The following is a 21,406-nucleotide window of genomic DNA, read 5'->3' as shown; positions in this document are numbered from 1 at the left end:
ATATAATCTCAGTGTCGGAAAAGTATGTTTAAAAGTGTGGCTTTCATCACGCAACAGTTTCTGCATTATGGTAAGCATACATATTGTAATGTATACAGTGACCTTTAGTTTTTTATTCACATCAGATTCACAAAAAGATTTTTGTGCCTGGGCGCTTTCCAGACTAGCTGCTCAACAGCAGCAAAATGCTTCCATTCAGGCAAGTCACATTCCAAACATAAACAGCAGGGGGGGCAGTCTCGTGGAAACTAACAACCTGCAAAAACAGCAACTTCCTTACACTGGATATACGATGTCCTAGCTCTATATCGCAGCAATTAAATTCAAAACAAGGCATTGGAAATGTGAACAGCATATTGCTGTCCATGTAGGGACTGCGGTGTCACAATACAGGAAGTGTGGAAGCATACTTCCAAGATATGACGTGACCCTGTTGCAATGTCTGATCTGGAAAGCACCCTGCTCCTTATTGTTATAAATCTGTTGGAACGGCTGACCTGACAGGATTTACTATTCCTCCAGCTCCACTTCTGTGAGTCAAGATGGAAATTCTATAGATAAGAGTAGCAGCTTAGCTGCACAAACAAAAGTGAAAAATGATTCTCAAAGATAAAGTACTATAAACAAAATAAAGTCCCTTGAAATTAAACTAGGTACCCCCCTCTACGATAACTGAGCAATAACTGAAATAAAGGAGCAAGGAAGAAACAGAACAAGGACAGGCTGAAACAAGAAAGGTTGAACAATTAAAGTATGAGGAGCAATATCTGCAGCAGGCAACGTTGCTGACAGCACTGTCTCAGGAACAGCATCTGCTTGATATAGGGCTCGAGATAACCAGCAGCCAATCAGAGGTCTAAGCCATGATACCTACGTAGGCCTGTATACAGAAGAGGTAGGCTTACATTTCCCTATAGGTTTCACTCCTCACTATAATTTATGTGAAAGCTTAGCATCTTTATGCTAAGGATTCAAGAAGTTAACGATCCTGAAAGCCACTATGAAACTATATAATATGGAGAAGGGTCATGCCTAATTTGTTTAACTCATAATTAAAATAAACTGCGTACTATCTCTAGCAATCTGGAGGCAGCCAATTGCAATTAGTGGACATGTTGACTATTTCTCTAATATTCTTATTCTGAAATTGTTTCTGTCATGTAAAAATCTTATGTCCATCTTTGTTGAAAAATGAACACATTATTAGAATTATGAGAGTCAGCAGCTAGAATACTAGCTTTTGATCAGGATTTAAATCTTTGCAGAATCCTAGTTGGCTTTTGACAGAATACTGCCTCTCAGTCTTAGGTTTCTAACTGAACATGTGTTTTGAACAGAGTTGTGAAGGTAAAAGAGTGAAGGAATTTCTAATAATTGAGTGCTGTATAAGTTTTCAGAAATTTGGTATCCTATTTGCTTCCTTTCTTCTGAATTTTATTATTTTTATTTCGTGTTTTCAAAAACCTTTCTTCAGTTACAAGAACTAAGCTTATTTTAATTGGTGATAAACAAGAATCCATGGACTCTAGAAGTGTCTTATAAATACTATGTAAAACTTGTTTAACTTGTAAAACATATGTTGTACAAAGGTTATTACACTTTTTTCTTTTCTGTATTTTATTCCATGCTTCTGTCCAGTTCTGTGAAATCCATTAGGGTTACAGGATCCAGCTAGGTGGTTCTGATGGCAGCTGATTGCAGCTTCTTATGCCTGAGAAATGTTGAGGATTGTGTATTTACATTTTCATAGATGGAACTTTTTTTTTAAAAAATGGTGAGATTACAAACTCTGGAGATAGTCTGAGTATGCATGTTAAAACAGATCTTTCTCTTGGGACAAAAGAGATATTACTACTGGTATGTAAGGAATATTTAAGCCCCTATAAGGCAGTAATTCTTTTACTTAGTAAAACTTTCTACCATTCCAGGCATAGGAAAATGGAAGCAGCCTATGCCTGCAAGGCCACAACAAGGGAGTGATTAGAAAGTGGGGGAGGGAAGCACATAAAAATAGGTAGTTGTCTCAGTTTACATCACCACTGAACTCCAGACAAGTGTGGAAAAGGGCAAAATGCCAGTGCTAGTCATACTGCAGATTGGAATGTGGCAAATTGCAAAAGGGTAGTTGTGTTAAGTCTATTACTGCAAACACAGAGAAAAATAACTGTAAACAGTATGGACAAAAGGCCATAAAATTTAAGAGGCACAGAAAAGTCACAGATTGTACTATTTGTTTGTCATGCCCCTTTGGCCCCACTGTGCCCCTTTGGCCCCACCTTTTACAGATTTTTTTCTATACTCATGTCTATGTCAACTGAAGAACACTTCATGCATTTGAGGAAGTAGGTTATAGCCCACAATAGTGAATTATTCCATAATGTAAGGTATCACAATGTGCTTTGTCTCACTTGAAATGAGCTGGGTTGTCACTCTGTCTCCTAACCTGTTAAGATGACTGGAAGGATCAGAAAAGTGTTTGTCAGCTTGATCCTAAACATGCTTACTGATATCTGTGTGTTATTTATTTAAGATATTTTAGGGCACATTTCTAATTTTAAAAAAATATGCAAAGTACTGCACAATTAAAATAAAACAATTGTTCAAATAACAAAAATAACCATAGCAACACTAAACTCCACAAAATTAACTGTAACCACAATAAAACCACTAAAAGCAGTGGTTAAAACAGCACCCAAACAATTATCTCTAAACATCTGGGACAATAAAAAGGTCTTTATGGCACTTTCCAGACTAGCTGCTCAACAGCAGCAAAATGCCTCCGTTCAAGCAAGTCGCACTGAAAACATAAACAGCAGGGGGAATAGTCTCACAGGAACTAACAACCCCAAAAAACAGCAACTTCCTTACACCGGATATATGATGTCCTAGCTCTGTGTCGCAGTGATTAAATTTAAGTCAAGGCATTGGCAATGTGAACAGCACCCTGCTGTCCGCGTAGGGACCGCGGTGTCTAATCTGGAAAGCACCTATGTGGTGTCTAAAGAATAATAACATAGGTGCCAGGAAAGCCTCCTTGGGAAGAGAATTTCCTAGGCAGGGCGTTATTGAGAAGGCCCTCTTCATGTTTGTCACCCACCCACCTCACATCTGAAGGCAAGGGCACATGGAGAAGGGCCTCCGAAGATGACCTCAGTGCATGTGGGAGAAGCAAATGCTCTTTGTGTTGGGCCATGTAGAGTTTTAAAGGTAAGCACCAACTCTTTGAATTGTGTTCAGGAACAATTGGGTAGCACATGCAACTGCGTAAGCACTAACAGAATATGGTCCAAGCAACCAGTCCCACTTATCAGACTTGCAACAGTTGTAATTTATTAGTAAGAAGAGTTGACATAAATTTATATCTTCAGATTGATACTGAATATTGCTTTTTATTCAATTTTGAATTATGTAGGTTCAGATTGTAAAATCAGTTAAGCTGCCTGGTCATCCTGACCAAGAAAACATTATTAGTACATCCATGGAACTGCCATGTTTTAACCATACACCTGAGTGCTTTTAAACTACAATTTTTAAAATTATTTAATTTTGTTATCGATTTGTCTGTCTGTCTATCTTCTATCTATATTTCTCTTAGGCATACCCATCACTAATCCCATAAGTGGCAGCTCTCATGAGAGTTCACTCTCTCATGAGAGTGAGCTGCCAGCAGGGAAAGAGAAAAGCAGTGGCGGCGGGCAGGCAGGGAGAAAACGGTGGTGGTGTTGGGCAGGTGGGGGGGGAGAAAATGACAGCAGCGGTGGGCAGGTGGGGGGAGAAGACGATGGTGGGTGACAGGCAGGCAAAGAAAATGATGTTGGGGGCGGGGGGGAGAAATGGGGGCGGGGGGAGAAATGGGGGCGGGGGGAGAACTGGTGGCAGGGGGAGAACTGGAGGTGCAGATGCTCTGTGCCTGGCCCAGCTAGTTAAAATTTGACTAGCTAAAACATTTTTTGAGATAAACTTTAAAGAAAACACATGGAGCTTTGGTGGTGAGATGTGAAATAAAGTGTGATGTACTAAGTCATTAATCAGTGTGGAGGAGTTCATCTCTGAGGCTCAAGTAAATAATTTACAGTATGATGACCTACATATTTTCTTGGAAATAAGTCCCACTAAGTAGAACAAGTCTTACTAACAAGTAAGTGTACATAGAATTGTAGCCTCATATTTGTGCTTTAATTGAGAATGTGAGTACAGGTGTAATATCATCTTTCAAGCCATAGCAGTCCAGAATAGCTTATCTCCATGCATCATTTTTATTTCTCTGCTGATTGCTCTAGTGTGCCTTTGCCAGTACAAACAGTGCTGGTGTCTACCGTCTCTAATTACAATTCAGCTCCAAGGCATTTCTAAAATTCATGGCAGGAAGTCAGAACCTCTTTAATTTGCCTTCAACAAAAATAACTGCAAGATTGTGGGGCACTTCCACTGCAGTATCTATTTAAAAATAGTTAAGAACTTTAGAGTTAAGATATGGTGACCTTTTACTACAATTATTCAAGAGATTTATAATAAAGTGATTTAAAACAAAACCAAAAAAAAGCCTTTTCCTCCAATATAGAATCTCCCATGAATTTTATTTTAAGGGTTGTTTCCCAGTAATATTACTCATACACTAATTTCTATGAAAACCTGTTATCAAGTAATTGCACACAAGTTATATTTCCAAGGACAATCACTTTGTTTTAATCCAATGAGTTCTTCAGCTTGATGTAAAGAAACACTAGAATGTCACTTAGTGGTTACTGAGAACAAATGCAGGAGTGAGAGGCAAGGTAGAATTAAAACCCATTCTGTATAATAATTTATTAGGAGATTGAAGTCTAGATATACAGTACCTATGCTACTGACAACCTACTTTAATGGTCAATACCTCTCCTCAAGTAACCTTGGGAGTACTTGGGGTTGGTGAGGGATGTTTGATACAGAATTCTCATCACTTTTACCAACTCTTTGGGGGAAGTAATGAAAATTATTTGGTACAAAACTGATGTAAGTTTGTTGTGCAAATGTGCCCTAAAGGTTTTAGCATCCCCTGTCTAAATTATATTGCTCCTGACCCTGCCTTGTGATCAGACACTGATGGAATCATCATACCCTCCAACTTTTCACTGATGAAAATAGGGACACACTTGTGAATGTTTAGGGGGCATGGCTAAGCAACGTGGGAGGCAAGGCATTGAGTTCTGAGTCTGGCAACAAGCATGCCATAAACGGAAAGCAGGTAATAAATTGTATGCAAAGCACAGTATTCCAGACTTCCAAAACAGATGAGCCAAACCCATACCCTCCAACATCTCACAGATGAAAATAGGGACACGCTTACCTAACCAAATCTCATACCAATTGCGTGGCCCAAGACACCCACCCGCTATTACACATTGTTGAAGACTGGATTCCACCTGCTATATGCTGTGCACTATCTCACAGGGTGGTTATGAGGATGTCAGCCACGAGGCCCAGTCTTTCATCATCAAACCTTCAAAAATTCTTCAAATAATTTAGTTAAAATGAGAGTTCCTCTTCATAGGATTGCAGGCCTACACAACACACAACACAACATAGTGCAATGATAGCAATTAAGCAATAATCAGAAAACTCTTATATAGTCATGCATATGTTGCACAACTAATAATTCGCTAAGCCAAACACAATTCACTATTCATAAACTGTTGTCTGGAGGCTTTACAGACAGGGCTTCTACCCCAAATCTCCTCTTCTCTTCTCGAAGTAAACTGAATCTCCTTCAGAAGAGAATGTGTGCATTCACATACCAGCCAAACTTATCCCGAAGTCCCTTCAAGATCCTTGGATCCATTCAACACACAAATCAGGCTTTGTCTTGCAAATTCTAGCTTATCTCAAGTTATTTCCAGGGTTTTAAAATGCTGGTTTTAACAGGAGCAAATAGAAAGAGGCACTGTCGTAGAATCGTTAGCATGATAAGAAAGATACTCTCTTTAGAAATGCAGATGTAGCTCTTTAGTAATCTCTCCCCCCTCCCCCCCCCCCGCCATTGGCTAGAAGGAAAACACTGAGGCGTGCCATATGAACTTGCAAAAACAAAAACTGAGAGCAGAGAGGAGGGTCTGCTTCCCTCAATGCTACAAGTGTGATTCGAAGTGGTTTCGCTCAACACTTACCCAGCAGCATGAAGCCATGTGCGAATAACTCCCTGGTGGGGCTTTTTCTTCTTTTTTTCTACCTGTCTGTTACTGCAAAAACAGGGACTGACAATATTTTGCAAGCTGCAATACATGTCTGATAGGCTGTATTCAGCTTGGTTGCACAAGCCTGAATGACTGTGTAAGATTGGTTATTGTCTTATTTCTGTCATTGTATTATGTTACATTGTTGAATATATTCAGTGAAAAGCTTCTGTATTTGTTTAGACAAGCGCTATTCCCATTTAACATGTGGCTAAAATATGCAGACCTGTGTTGAAATAAATCTAAAATATCCTAACACCTAAATCAAAATAATGGAAGGTGATTGTTTATAAAGCAGAGTGCTACATTCATGTTATCATTTCGTATTTTTTCTATTGTGCTTTTAAGAATATTTGGATCAGATAGTGATCTGATGACCTCTATGTTCTGCGTCTGTGCAGGACAATCCAAGCTGAGCTAGTTCGCTCTCATGGTGCCTCTAACTGCCCACTGCACGTGCAGCCATTTCAATTAATACTGGTGGTTTGGCGGTCCTGTATCTCAGTTTCTTTTCAACCATGTAAACACTAGGTTCTCGGAGACAGTAGCTTCTCATTAGATAGTTGAATTAGTTACAATATATTTAACAGTATTTCACCTTGTGTATGACTCAGATTGTTTTAACTTTGCTAACCGCAAAGCGGATATTAAATTTGGAAATATTGTGCTAAACCGGCTAATGCAGAACACTTGACTACCCTTACGGGAGATGGACACCAACTTGATGACAGTTAAAACAACCACCACCAAATAAATGGCTTAATGGACACTAAAACAAACAAGAAGTCTTTTAAAAAGTGTTCTACTTGTAGAGCTACTATTCCATCAACCGACGGCCACTCTGAATGTTTACTTTGCTTTGGGAGAAGCACAATACCACTAAGAGCAAGGTTTGTGCCTCCTTCTCCAGGCAGACCTTAAAGTACAGAGCCTTATGGTTGTGGGTGGTGCTGTTTAAAGACGCCTTCAGACCAGGAATTCCTTTACCTCACTCCCCGGCTGCATTGTTAAGCATGCATAGCATAGCGTAGTGGTTAGAGTGTTGGACTAGGACTGGGAAGACCCGAGTTCGAATCCCCATTCAACCATGAAACTCACTGGGTAACTTTGGGCCAGTCGTGTATTTCTCAGCCTAACATACCGCACAGGTTGTTGTGAGGCTAAACACAACCATGTACACCGCTCTGAGCTCCTCAGATAAAAAGTAGGATATAAATGTAAAAATAAAATAAATAAATATCAATGGTGTCAAGGGCTGCGACTCCATCACAGTCAAAACCCTCTATGTCAGGGGCTCCGGTGTCAATGTCACAGGAGCCGGAGCCTCCTGCAAAGGGCTTCTATGAGAAGTGCCAATACAAGAGGAGACACATGCACAACGGTGTTGGAGCTCAGGAACCTCCCCCTAAGAAGCAGAGGAAGAAGAGCACTCACTCCTCGAAGCTTCCCCCAACATCGGGCACATTGACCCCATTGCCTTTGGGTTTACAGCATGCTATAGTAGCATCCTCAGTGGGCATGATGGCACTGATAGCTGCTGCCAAAACAGCAGAGAGTGCACTAAGCATCTCAGAGAGGGCAACTCGTTGTCGGGCTGCTTCCTTGTCACTAGCCCTGACTCCGCAACAATCCCACTCCACCCCCAGACAGTGGGGGACTTCCCAGGTCTTTCTCCAGTGGGCAGTCAGGGGATAGCCTCTCAAACTGAAGTACTGAGTATTCTAGATCCTGACACAGCTCATTCAGTTGGAATCTAACGAGAGCACCTCATCTGCTTCCAATTTCCATGGCTTTTTGAGCCATGGTCTAGATGATGACACCTATGGCAATGAGAACATGACTCCATACCAAAGACACAAGAATTATCCCATGCTAGATTGCTTTATCCATCTAGTGTGACAGTGACACACTGCCCATCAACATCTCAGCTCCATAGCCAAGGGTTGTTTGCTGGAGAGGCAAGTGACTTTACATTAGACCAGGGCTTATTGCCACATGGTGGATGGGGGGCATGCTAGTTTGCACCCGGCTACAGTTTTGCCAGGTTTCCAGTATGATTACCAGGAGTACATACAATGGAAGGCAAAGAAAAATAGGTTGGGTGGTTTGGTGTCAGCAACAATGCAGGTAACACCATTACATACAGTGCCTACCACATCTTATGTGCCGGAACAATTGTCCACAGGTACACAGACCACTTTTGGGATGTGTCCAAATAAACCTGCTGTGGGTACCCAGACTTCTGCTACAGAAGTGGTTTATATTCCAAGGAGGCCTGATTTAAGCACACAGACCATGATTAAAGAACAAGCTCCAAGAAGGTCTTTTACAAGTACATTTAAGGAGAGTACACAAAAGACAAGCCAACAGACTCAATTGCCCATTCCCATCTGTTCAGATTCTGTTGAAATATCTGAGGATTCCAAATCAGAGTCTGGTGCTGCGAGCATGGATTCTGATGAGTCAGAGCCGCCTATTGATCCCAATCCTTTGGTCCTGACAGCTCCAGCTTTAACACCATCAGAGGAACTCCGGTCCTATCATAAACAAATAGAACAGATGGCATTAGTTTTGGGACTTGATATTAAAATGAATGATATGGAGTTGAAGGATCCTGTATATAATTTTATGAAAACGTTGCCTACTACTCAACCAATATTTCTGCCTATGTTGCTGGCCATTATGAAGACAGTCCAGTCCTCCTGGGCTGTCCTTCAAACAGGGACTCCAATGTCAAAGCTCTTGGAGGAGGAAAATGAGTACTTATTGAAACATCCGCAACCAAATTAATTGGTAATTGACTGTGCTTCCTCCTCCAAGTCTGGACGTAGACATTCTACCCCAGCAGATAAAAAGAGACAGAAACTAGATGTCCTAAGGAGTATTCAACAGCCTGTCTGGCAATTAAAATAGCAAATTATACAGCTTGTATAAGTAAATATATGCATTTACTGTGGGATTCACTTTATCAGGAGCAGTCAAGCTTGGCCCCAGAGGCTTTTCGTAAACATTTTGAGGAAACATTCCAAAAAAACTACTACTCTGACTTGTCAGCAAATAAGCAATGTGAAGCACTTGGCAGAGACTGAATCAATGACACTGGCAACAGCAGTGACTCTCAGAAGACATGCTTAGTTATGGTCTATGGCCTTACAGCAGGATATGAAGGAGAAAACAGAATATCTCCCGTTCAATGGCAAGGGCCTATTCTGTGAAGAAACAGAAATGACAATGGAGAAAGTTAAGAAATTGAAATATACCGCAAAAACTTTCACCATGGCAATGTCTTTGAATGCAACAAGTAAGTTTCATCCTTATATCAGACAGCAAGGTTCATATCAACCTCCTGAAAGGCGTGATTACAGGAGACCTTATCAGAACTTCCAGAGGAAGCCTTACAATGACAATAAAGCCAAGAATCAGCAAGGCTACTGCAAAAAAACAGCAGAACAAACAACACATTTGATTACATCGCCCGTGCATCACCACCAGTCAACAATGCCGCAACAGCCATCAAGCTGGTGAGCCATGCCTCAGCATAGCAAAGTATAATGCAGGATATTATGAATAGTGCAGACAGGATATGCTCTGGAGTTCAAAACAGTGCCACTCTTCATGGGGATAAGGTTTACCGCAGCAACACCAGCTTGGGTGGAGGAAGTGAAAACATTGTTGGACAAAGGGGCAATTTCTCCAGTGCGATGGGCAGATTGGAACCAGAGGCATAACTAGGGAAAACGGTGCCCGGGGCAAGCACTGAAATGGTGCCCCCCACGTGCCCCCCCCAACATACTACATTATACTTAGGTTTTTCCTCAAAAGCGCCCGCCGCCGCCGCCAAGCCAGGCCACTGACTGGCCGCCAGGCACCAGCAAAGCAATGGGGGGGCGTGGGCGACGCGGAAGGGACCGCTTGTGGGGGAGGGGGCACTGACGCGCTCCCTTGACTGCTGCAGTGCTGCTGCACTGAGCAGGAAACATTTGTATTAACAAAAAAATTTTTAAAAAATTAAAAAAATTTTTGTCATGGCGGCGCCCCCCACATGACCAGAAAAGATGGCGCCCGGGGCACGTGCCCCCCTGCCCCCCCTATAGTTACGCCTCTGATTGGAACAGAGGCGTCTATTCTGGCTATTTCATTCTGGTGGGATGGAGGCATTGGCCCAATTATGGACCTATGGGACTTAAACCTGTTTATCAAAGTGATAAAATTCCAGATGAAAGCGTTGCAACATATCCTTCCTTTACTACACAAAGTGGAATGGGTTGCAAAGCTGGATCTAAATGATGTGTATTTCCACATTGGTATACTGGTCAATCACAGGACATTCCTTTGCTTCATGGTGTGTACCAATACAATGTACTACCATTCAGTTTAACAACAGTCCCCCCCCCTCCCCAAGTGTTCAACAAATGCATAAGTGTGGCACACTTGCAAATGCAGGGGATTACTATTTATCCATGCCTAGACAATTGGTTGGTGGCAGCAAAAGCCCAGGGAATTATGCACACAGATGACAACGTTGCTCTGTCTGCTGGAGGGGCTTGGTGTCCAAGTAAATTAGAAAAAGTTGCACCTTGTTCCTGTGCAAAGAATAGAATAAACTCTAGGGCTTATCTCCTGCAGAAACACTATCCGAGGACTTGGTGAAAGAGTTTCAACAAGCACCCACGCAGTGGGTACATACAGTGCAGAGGCTGTTGGGTCTGGTGGCCTCTTTGTACAGCGATGGTGAGATATGCAAGACTTTGTATGCGGAAGCTACAGCTCTCATACTTGGCCTCCTTTTGCCCCAATGTGGATAAGCCCTTTATGCGCCTAATGATGCCAGTGAATGTACTGACATTGTTGCATTGGTGAATGCAGGAAGCTAACTTACAAAGGGGCATACCATTCCAGGTGCCGCAACCAACTGCCTGGATTACCACAGATGCATCACTTCTGAGCTGGGGTGCTCACTTAGGGACCTACCAAGCTCAGGGACTGTGGACGGCGCAGCAGTGATGCCTCCACATACATTTTCTAGAGCTGTTGGCTGTGTTTTTAGCACTCAAGTTGTTCAAGCTGAGTGTCCGTGTTGTCCAAGTTCAGCTGGACAACTTGAATGCGATAGCTTACATAACAGGCAAGGAGTGACCATATCCCGGCAGCTGTGCCAGTTGAGCCTACAGGTTTGGAATTGGTGCATTGCACAGCAAATATACACACAGGCTTTCCATACAAAAGGATTAGACAGCACTCTAGCAGATTCATTCAGCAGGACATGTGTGTTGAAGCAACACGAGTGGTCCATGAATCTGAAATATTTACAACCAATTTACAAAGTGTGGGGCACTCCCAAGGTGGACTTGTTTGCAACCAGGAATAACAAGAAGTGCAGGCACTACTGCTCATGGCCAGGAGTGGGTCTAGGCGCAGAGTGGGATGCATTCCAATATGCTTGGACTTGAAGTTACTTATATATCTTCCCACCATACCCATTGCTGGGCAGAATAGTAGCCAAAATTCTCCAGGAGGAGACACATTGTATCCTGGTGACTCTATAGTGGCCAAGGCAACCATGGTTTCTACTAGCACTCAAACTGTCAAGGGGGATGTACTGCAGGTTGCCACAATGTGCAGATCTACTCTCTCAACGGTGGGGGGGAATGCTACACTCAAATCTAGGGACCATACACCTGACCGCTTGGAGGACAGGCTATAAGCAGAGATATTGCTAAATAATTGGAAGCCCTCCACAAGATGAAGTTATTCGTCAAAGGGTGGACGCTTCAGGGAATATCCAAAAAAGCATGGGTTTAGCCCAACCTCACCATCAGTTCATGATGTGCTACTATACTTGACCTCTCTAAAGCACAACGGGCTAGCCAATGTTTTCATAAAGGTTCACATGGCAGCATTATCTTCATGCCACAAGGGGTGGGATGGAAAGACTGTGTTCTCACACCTAGAAAGCAAAAGGTTTCTTAAGGGTTTAAATAACTTGTTCCCACCACTACGCAGGCCAGAAGATAAATTGAGTTTATCTTTGGTCCTTGCAGCACTCACTGAAAGGGCATTTGAACCAATGGCTACAGCCACTCTGAAACATGTAATGCTAAATACAGTGTTTCTAATTGCTATAACGACAGCACGCAGAGTTAATGAACTAATATTGCAGGTGGATGAGCCATATGCTAGGTTCTTCCTAGATATGGTGGTTCTTCGAATGGACCCAGATTTCCGCCCTAAGATAGTTTTGGACTTCCATTTGAACTCAAGCATTGTCCTTCCAACCTTTTTCTTTAAGCAGGAAACACCATTGGAAAAGTCAATGCATACATTAGATGTCTGCAGGGTGTTGCTGTTCTCCATGAAAAGAACACAGGAATACCTAAAGACTAGTTGCCTGTTTGAATCTTACAGAGGAAAGGTGAAGAGAATGCCGCCCCCATGCCTGTGTGGTGGAGCGGGGAGCGGGGTTGTGCCACCGGCCTGGAAGCAGGCACGGTGGCTGCCATCTTGGCCCCCTCCACGTGGTCAGAGGCTTGGCCAATCAGGAGAGGGGGTGGGGTAGAACTAGCCTGGCAGCCTCCATCTTACTCAGTTGTTCAGCTGCCAGGCTGGAGGTAGGAGCTCAGAATTTTGTGAAGCATTATGCTGTGGACCACAGCTTAGCTGCAGAAGCAAGCTTTGGAAAAGTGTCCTGGAGAGAGTTTTAATGTAGCTCAATGCTCCCTCCACCATGTTGGGAAGTCCATTAAACACCATCATTATGGAGCTCATCAGATCAATATCAGATAAACAGGAGGCTTACCTGTAACAGATGACCTGGTAGTGATCCAATGACATCCATAATACCCTCCCAGCCTCCCCGCAGCATTAAGTGCCGGGAGGAGTTTTTGATTGACAAACGTTATGTAACAGAAATTTAAAATATACTGTAATGCTGTTTTGTAAGTGTTTTCTGAGTGTGCAACCAAAGAAAGTAAAAGAAACAAAAGTATGGCTTACCTTTAAAGTGGCATCTGACTGGTAGTTTACCTGAATAGCTGTCCAAAAAGGAAACTGAGGTACAGGGGCGCCAAACCACCAGTATTAACTGAAATGGCTTCACACACAGCGAGTGTTTAGAGGCGCCACAAGGAGCTAACTAGCTCGGCCTGGATAGTCCTACGCAGGCACAGAACCCATAATTAAGAATGTCATCAGATCACTACCAGATCATCCGTTACAGCTAAGCAACTTGTTTTTCTATACAGATGTTTTTGCTAAAAAGTGGCAAAATGTTGTGGGATTTCCCTGTGAGAGTGCCTGGCTCTGTGTCACACAGTCCCTGTCACATGACCAGGGACTGTGGCACCCTTACCTCCATAAAATCCTGGGCTATCTGGCAGGGCAACACCAGGATCAGTCTCAATCCTGGCGCTTCACAAATGCAGCCATGCAAGCCTGTGTAGGCCTGTGTAGGTGCCCCTAGGTAATTTTGGACCCTGGACCTAATGAGTTTACAGGTACACACATACACCTCCCCTACAAAATAAGCATCCTCTCAGTATATATACATTTCACCATAAACCCACAGGTCTGCGTCATAGTAACTTGGCAAAGAAGCACCTTTTAATGTGGTGATTCTCTTTATTTAGCAGGGGGAGAGTCATTGGCCTTATTCAACCCCAGCACAGTACCTCCAGTGACTGTTGCTGGTGTCTATCTGAAGTTGCTTTTTAGATTGTGAGCCCTTTGGAGACAGGGATCCATCTTATTTATTTATTATTTCTCTGTGTAAAGTGCCCTGAGCCATTTTTGGAAGGGCAGTATAGAAATTGAATGAATGAATGAATGATAGTGCATGGTGGGGAGGGGAAGAGAATTACACAACCCCCAAAAGATCCATACATCATCTTAATCATTCACCACAAACCCACAGATCTGGGCCAGAGTGTCAAAAGAAAAAAAAGGGGGGGGGGATACCACACAATCTCCAATCAATTCACATAGCTTATTGACCATTCACAAACGGTCCCTTATTCCACAGTCCAAACACAAAATCAACTTGGACATATAGTACATTCCTAAGGAAAATAAATTAAAACCACAATACATGCATGCCCCTTGCTTCACAGATATCATGCAAATCTTAAGCATAGTGCATTAATAAAAATAAAAATAGTTTGTTTATTTGTTTATTCAGATTTAACAGTTCCACTTTCACTAGATCTTAATTACTTTATGGATAGAGATAATCTTTCTAGCAACTTTACTGCATTAGGAAAAACATTCATTAAAAATCAGAGGATTGACCAATTTCCTTTAAATAAATACCCAGAGTCATGCCATCTTGGACTACATGTGTGCCCTATTTCAGAACTCTAAGCCCAGCCATTCTGGAATGTAAAGGGTTGAGCAAAAAGGGGGGCATGTGCATTTTTTATGAAGGCAAAGGGCAGATTCCTTCACATGGAGTGGAATGATTGTCCAAGAGGGGGGCTTCAGTTTCAGAAGTCTCTGTAATTTTCTGCCATGAAACAAGCCACTTATAGGACATTGACTTTTTGAAGTTTTTTAAAACATTCAAAAAATCATTACAAATAAAGGGACTGACTGATCCACTTCAAAATCAATACATAGAGTCCTGCTAACAAATCCTGCATCTGAGCCCAATTTCAGAATTCTAGGTCAAACCACTTTGGAAATATTAAAGGGAGTGAAAAGGTGGGTGATGTTTACCTTTTTTTTATGATGGCAGTGGGCAGATTCCTCCACATGGAGGTGGAATGATGGTTCAAGGTGGCGGGAGACTTAAGTTCCATAAGTGACATTGATACAGGTTAAAAATTACATGTTACGTAATGTTGTTATGGTGATATGATGATACATAGCTTGACAAATATGAAACTAAGGATGATTGCAATTTAAAAGGTAAGTTAAAATTCATATTAGTGCATAACATCAAAAGGCTAAAACTAAGAATGATTGCAGATTAAAAAGTAAAATAGATAGAATATACTTGTTAAAACTAGCTAAAAACCTAAAATTACTAAAGCTAAAAGAGATAAAATAATGATAATATAATTATATAGTTTCTATTATAGAAATGGCCAGAAAAAAATATAAAAGGGGAGTATAAAATTGTAAGAGTCCAGATTTAAAATTGTAAAAAGCAATAAAAAGAGAGGGGGGAAAGGAAAACAATGAAATGTAGTAAAATGCAATAAAATTCAGTACAATGCAATAAAACAATAGGTATGGAGGCATGGGCAAGTGCAAGGTAAATCCAGAGTAATCAAGAATCGGATTAAGGGGGCTCACAGCCTATAATCCTTCAGAGCAGTGTTTCTCAACCTTTTTGGAGTCAAGGACCGCTAAATTCGTCATGTAGAGTTTCAAGGACCACTGCATTTTTGTGTGTGCAGTTTCTAGTCCCAGACCAGAAGTTAGCAAAGGGGTTTCAAGTTTATCTATTAGTACAGGCGTTCACAGGTGTTCACCACTCAAATGTCCTGATGGGCCAAAACTGACCGTGACTTGGCTTATGGGGGCCGAGGTCAATTTTTAGGGTGCTGATTATTAAAATAACACTTAATCAATCAATTAAATCAAAGTGAAATTAATGAAAATGAATTTAATCAATATTTAACTTTTGAAGTTCTGGCTCAAAAGGGGGAGGAGGAAAGGATGAGACATCATGGCTCCCTGGCACCTGAGATTTGTCCGGTCCAGATTTAACATTACCATATTTTAAAAATAGGTTGCAACCTTACACTCCATTCTTCCAATTCTGTCTTTTCTTACTCCTCATCTATCTATTTTGCATATAAACATGCAGGCAGGAACTTGTGTCAAGTTCCTGTATACATAATATCTTGCTTCTTAAATGCATAAAAATAGTACCGTATTTTATGGACTATAAGACTCACTTTTTTCCTTGAAAAATATCCGCCAAAATTCAGGAGCGCCTTATATGTTTTAACAGTTTAATATGTTAAAACTCTGAAAAACTGGATTAAAATTAAGGTGCGTCTTATAGTCCGTAGCGTCTCATAGTCCATAAAATACGGGTAATTTAATATTGCTTTTAAAATAGTACTCTCTCTTACACACACAGTACTCCCCCTCCAGCTTTCCTCCTCTCTTCATTTGGTAATCACTGCCCTTGCTCTCCTTAGCAAATGGGACAATGCATGTTTGCTACCATAAAACCAGCTTATCAACTTAATTGATAGGAAGCTTAAAACATGACATCTCATATCATACTGGAAGTCTGTAACCAAACATCATCCAAAAAACCTCCAAGCAGTACACTCAGAACTAAAACACTCATTACCTTGAAAAGGTAATGTTATGGTAATGAACTTTACACATCAATATGGCATCCACATTAGGAAATTAAACCACAGGGAATGGGGTGGGAGATTTAACCCTTCATACCACTCATTCATATATATCCAGGTTTTTACAACTGTAATGATTTTTAGGCAGAGGTTTAAGGGAGGGGAGGAGTACTATGTACTCACACATGAGTGGGAAGACTTTTAGTGGGTCTCTTCTTCATCCTTCTTTCCCTCTTTCTCTCTCCTCTATTCACCATTTCATACCTTGCTACACCCAGCCCCCACTCCATCCCCTTTCTCGTGATCTCTTTTTTCCACTGGTTTTCTCAGTTCACAGACATTGCACTAGTTCTCTCTCCTGCCTGCATGTTTGCTTTTAAAAATCCCAGTTTATGTTAGCTTCATCCCCTTTTTGGTAAGTCAGTAGCTCACCCTAGCCACCCCTTTCTTCATCTCCTTCATCCCCCCCCCCACATTTTATTTCTCAGTTCACACAGATTGTACTTGTTCTCTCCTGTATGCTTGCTTTTAAAAATCCCATTTTATTTGATCTTCATCCCCTTTTGTTGAGTCAGTACATGATCAGCCCGCTCCTCACCCCCACTCCTTTCATTCTTATCTTTCCCTTCTTTTTTCATTTGATTAGCACTGTTGCTTACTTTTGTTTGTTTTCTTATCTTTTGCCTGCCTGCCTTCCTCTGTTCCTCCTCTGTAGTAGTTCAGAACAGAGTTTATGCATGCAGAAGTTCAGAACAGAGTTTATGCATGCAGCACTCCAGCCAAGCCAAGCACTCCCTCTCACTCGCCCTGCTACCTGCCTTGTGTGTTTCACCGGCTGCATACCAGTGACGTCACTCGCTCTCGCTATCTCCTCTCATCAAAGAGACTGGAGAGATTAGCTGGGAGTGAGAAAAGGCTGTCTGGGACTCTGGAGGAAGACAGAGCGCTGCAGCGAAGGCTGCCTGGTTAAAGATTAGCTCCAGGGAGCTAATCTCCAGGGTGTTAAAGGACTGGCATGATTGAAAAGGAAGGGATGTTAAAGGGACATAACCGCTCTGCAAGTGGGATCTTTCTACAATGGCCCTCTAGCACTGCTGAGGGGAAACCATGGCAGTGAGCCAAAGTATACACCCTTTTGTGATTTGAGACCTCCAAATGAGTGAGATATGCTGCAGGAGAGGCAGTATATCTAAGCTCCTCACTGATATAAAATTTTGAGACACTACTGAGGTCCGTTTGGCACTCAATGTCTGTAATGTGCTGCTTAATAGTTGCTTTTGCCTGATCGTAGCCCATGTTGAGCAGGGACAGTGGGGAGAGGCCCAGGAAAGCTAATTTTGCCTCAATTGCCTGAGCCCAACTAGATTGATGATCATCATACAGGGTTAGAGGGCTAAGACCAATTGGGCAAAAGGATAGTCTAAGCCAATAGGAGAGAGTGGCCATCCACACCCTAGCCTCAATCTTGATCTGGCCTGTCTCCAGGCGTAGGATGGCATTGGAGACACATCTTGTTACACGGAGAGCTGCCCTCAAGAACTTGGATTGTACACATTACAGGGTCACAATATTGGGAAATGGACCCAGTTGAGCGCCATAGAGTAGCTGAGCTAATGACTTGGCTTGAAACAGTTCGAGAACTGTGGGAAAGTAGTGGCCTCCTCTTGTACGCATAAACTGAAGGATGGCAGAGCAGCTTCTCTGTGCATTTAAGGCCACATGTTCTCCATGGGCTTTTCTAGAGCCACCGGAATGAAAGACTACACCCAGGTAATTAAAATGAGCCACTTGTTCGATCTTATGTCCCTCAGTCCTCCAAGAGTGGATCTTGGGCCTCCTAGCAAAGGCCATGATTTTAGTTTTGTGATAACTGATTTCCAGGCAACCTTCCTTACAGTGTAGCATCAGAGCCCTCAATGCTCTTCTGAGGCCAATGGGAGTCCTTGAGAGGATGGCTGCATCATCTGCATATACTGTATGTTGCAGACTTTTCTCTTCCTCCCTGGAAAGTTGTCATGTCAGCTGGCAAAAGCTGAAAACCTCAGATGATGAGTGTGCTGATAGTAGCAAGTGAGTAAAGAGGCGTGGGGAGTGGCTTGACCCTCTGCTCTGGATTGCTCAGTATAGCCAGCTACTGAGTGGCCATTAAATTAGTGCAGTATTTAGTAAAAGTGGAACACACAGCTTACAAATAAGGGTTAAATAAGTTAATAAGCTTACAAATGAGGGTTAAATAAATAAATAAATAAACCTGGATATGGGGAAGTGGCGTGCCAGTACTACTCCCTGTGTGCAGGCCTAGAAATTAGGGTTTTTGGTCTCTTCACCTCTGGAGGGCCCTGCCCAGATAATGCTAGATAATTTAAAAGTTTAAAGTTGCAGGCTTTAATCCCTATCCCTGCCTTTAAAATTGCAGGGATGTTCCTCCAAACCCAGAAGAGGCTGTTTTGAACCAATTGTCATATGAAGGGATCTGAAGCTGCAACCATATAAATTGGTTCACATGGATTGTTTCAGTTCTTAAGACATAAGGCAGATTTTCCTTAAAAGGCATGGACAGCTGCTAGGAAATGCTATAAGTTTTCGTCTTGACAGGACTAGGGCGCAGAGCAATGACTGGCCTTGCCCCGTTTGATCTGTATAACATAGGAGCCTGGGAAGCTCTGTATCACTTGGTCTTTTTCCACGCTAGCATGATCAGTTGTGCACCTTGGCACGGCATTCCTCATGGACAGCAGTTATGGCTGCTTTATGTAGGCTAAGAAAGAACTTCTACAACTTGAATGGAGAGATTCAAACAGTTATTTTTCTTGATTTTGGGAAGACTCATATTTCAGGTTCAGAGAATCCAAACTCTGTAAGCTTTGGTATGAAATGCAGAAGTCTCCTTCAGTACTGTAATACAGGGAATAAGTCTAAATGTCACTATTCTCTGACTCAAACAGGGGTCTGATGTGGATCTGGAGGCAGAGCCCAAAAGGTTCTGGAAGGTTCAGGGGTGGAGCTCAGCATAAAAGCTGTATATTCACCTAAGCTATATACCTAAAATTATAATGTCTCAAAATGGGGGTTGACCTTGTCCTTTGCTTTTGGGGCAAAAAGCTCAAAACTGTGTGTTCTGTTTAAGCCAACAACCCAAAATTGCTTAGATTATTTTTTTTTCTGGTTGACCCCACCTTACCATCTCCACTCTGAGCAGCAATTGCAACTGTGATCAACCTAGTAAATATCCAGCGTAAACAGAGTTGCTCCAGCAGTCACCAGAACTAGGACGAGTTTGCCTATAGAGGCAAACTACAGAAGAGCTGTTTCTGTAGAAGTCCCATTCAAGCTAGGAATGACTTGACATGACAGGTTGCTGCTGCCGTGATAAATACCACTGGGTCACTCCAGGAGGACTTTGTGGCAATGGCTGCCATAGGAGAGAGCCTGCAGCCAGACGAAGCTTATGAAGTGAGAGAGTGAAGGAAAACATCTCCATCACTTTCTCTTCCTATACCAGATTATCACAGCAGCACACTTGCAAAATGCTGTTTTCAAGACTTTTCCAAAATGTTATACAATACATGGTACAGTTTTATGTTTTTTATAGTTTTGGATAGAATATTCCTGAATTTTCCATTTGTTCAACATGGATATACGATCCTCCTGGCAACACAATTGCTTAATGGTTTCACAAGCTGCAATGAATATTTAAAAGAAGTTCTATTTTTAATATGTACTGCTGTACTGATATTCATTTTTGTAGGGATAATAGATGAAAATACATTATTTAATGTCTTCACACCTACCAGCTCACAATAACCCCCTTTTAACCTGCTGGCTTCACGTTTACTATGCAAGTGAAGTATGGAACTAAATGTGTCTGAGTGCAATTTTATAGCCGTGGTAAGAGTCCCTAGCCTTATGGACGCAAGCCAGTCTTTGCTGCTAACTGTCCATCACCCACTTTACAGAAGACCATTTAAAACACTATGTAAATATTGCTATTGCAGTGAAGAATTCTGAAAGGAAACTAATCTGACCTGTTACTGTTTGTCACATTATTTTTAGAACTAAAAACTGGCAGCCAAAGAATTAAGCTCTGACTTCAAATCAAAATATAATACTTTAGGCAACATAGGTGCTGCATTTTCACCTTACAGAAACAGAGACAGTAGTAACTGCTGAAATTTCCTTGCCCCTAGTTCTTGGCAAGGTGAAAGGAGAATGAGTGTGTTTGAAAGTCTGAAAACTAGATTAGTGTAGAGGCAAAAAGTCCGCAATGTGAACTAGAAGTCTCCAGTTCAGATTTTGCCTCTGTTATGAATTTATTGGATGGCCTTAGGTTCATGACTCTCAGGCTCAACCCCTATTTGAAATATGGGAATAACACCAGTTGACGTGTTGATTACTAAGGTAATATATCTGAAACTAGCTGGCCTGGGCACGGAGCATCTGCGCCTCTAGTTCTCCCCCGTTCTCAGCCCCTTGTTCTCAGCCCTCCCCTCTCCTCTTCCCCCCTCCAATGTTTTTTCTCTCTGGCCAGCCGCTTTTTCCAGCTGGCTGCTGCTTTCTTTCCCCCCCACAGCCACCACCGCTTTGTCTTCCCCCCCTGCCGCCGCTGCTTTCTCTCCCCACCCTGCCACTGCCGCTTTTGCTTTCTCTCCACCCACCAGCCACTGCCACCGCTTTCTCTCCCTACCCGCCTGCCTGTCTGTTCACTGGCCTGTCCGTTGACCTTATGTTCCCCGCCTCTGTTGCTTTCCTCTCCCCCTTCCCTCACTCGCGAACTCTTGCAAGAGCTGCCACACATGGGATTAGCCATGGGTATGTCTTAGAGAATTATATATATAGATGCTTTGAGCACTCTGCTATAATAGTGATGATTGTTATTGAAATACT

At 42.2% G+C, this 21,406-nt stretch overlaps 1 protein-coding gene and 1 long non-coding RNA gene across 11 annotated transcripts in view; one reads left to right on the top strand and one right to left on the bottom strand.

The window, feature by feature from the left end:
- Positions 1–21,406, top strand: part of TBC1D1 (TBC1 domain family member 1) — a 161,936-nt gene that overhangs the window by 42,275 nt on the left and 98,255 nt on the right. The window lies entirely within an intron of this gene.
- Positions 8,531–17,324, bottom strand: LOC128326676 (uncharacterized). The gene is made up of 2 exons (XR_008308189.1): positions 17,182–17,324; positions 8,531–8,746 (listed from the first exon to the last, which is right to left on the bottom strand). It is a non-coding gene; the product is annotated as an uncharacterized LOC128326676 (long non-coding RNA).

The sequence above is a fragment of the Hemicordylus capensis genome, chromosome 5 (genome assembly GCF_027244095.1).
Source record: "Hemicordylus capensis ecotype Gifberg chromosome 5, rHemCap1.1.pri, whole genome shotgun sequence".
NCBI classification, from domain to species: Eukaryota; Metazoa; Chordata; class Lepidosauria; order Squamata; family Cordylidae; genus Hemicordylus; species Hemicordylus capensis.
This window is presented reverse-complemented; position numbering and strand designations above follow the sequence as displayed.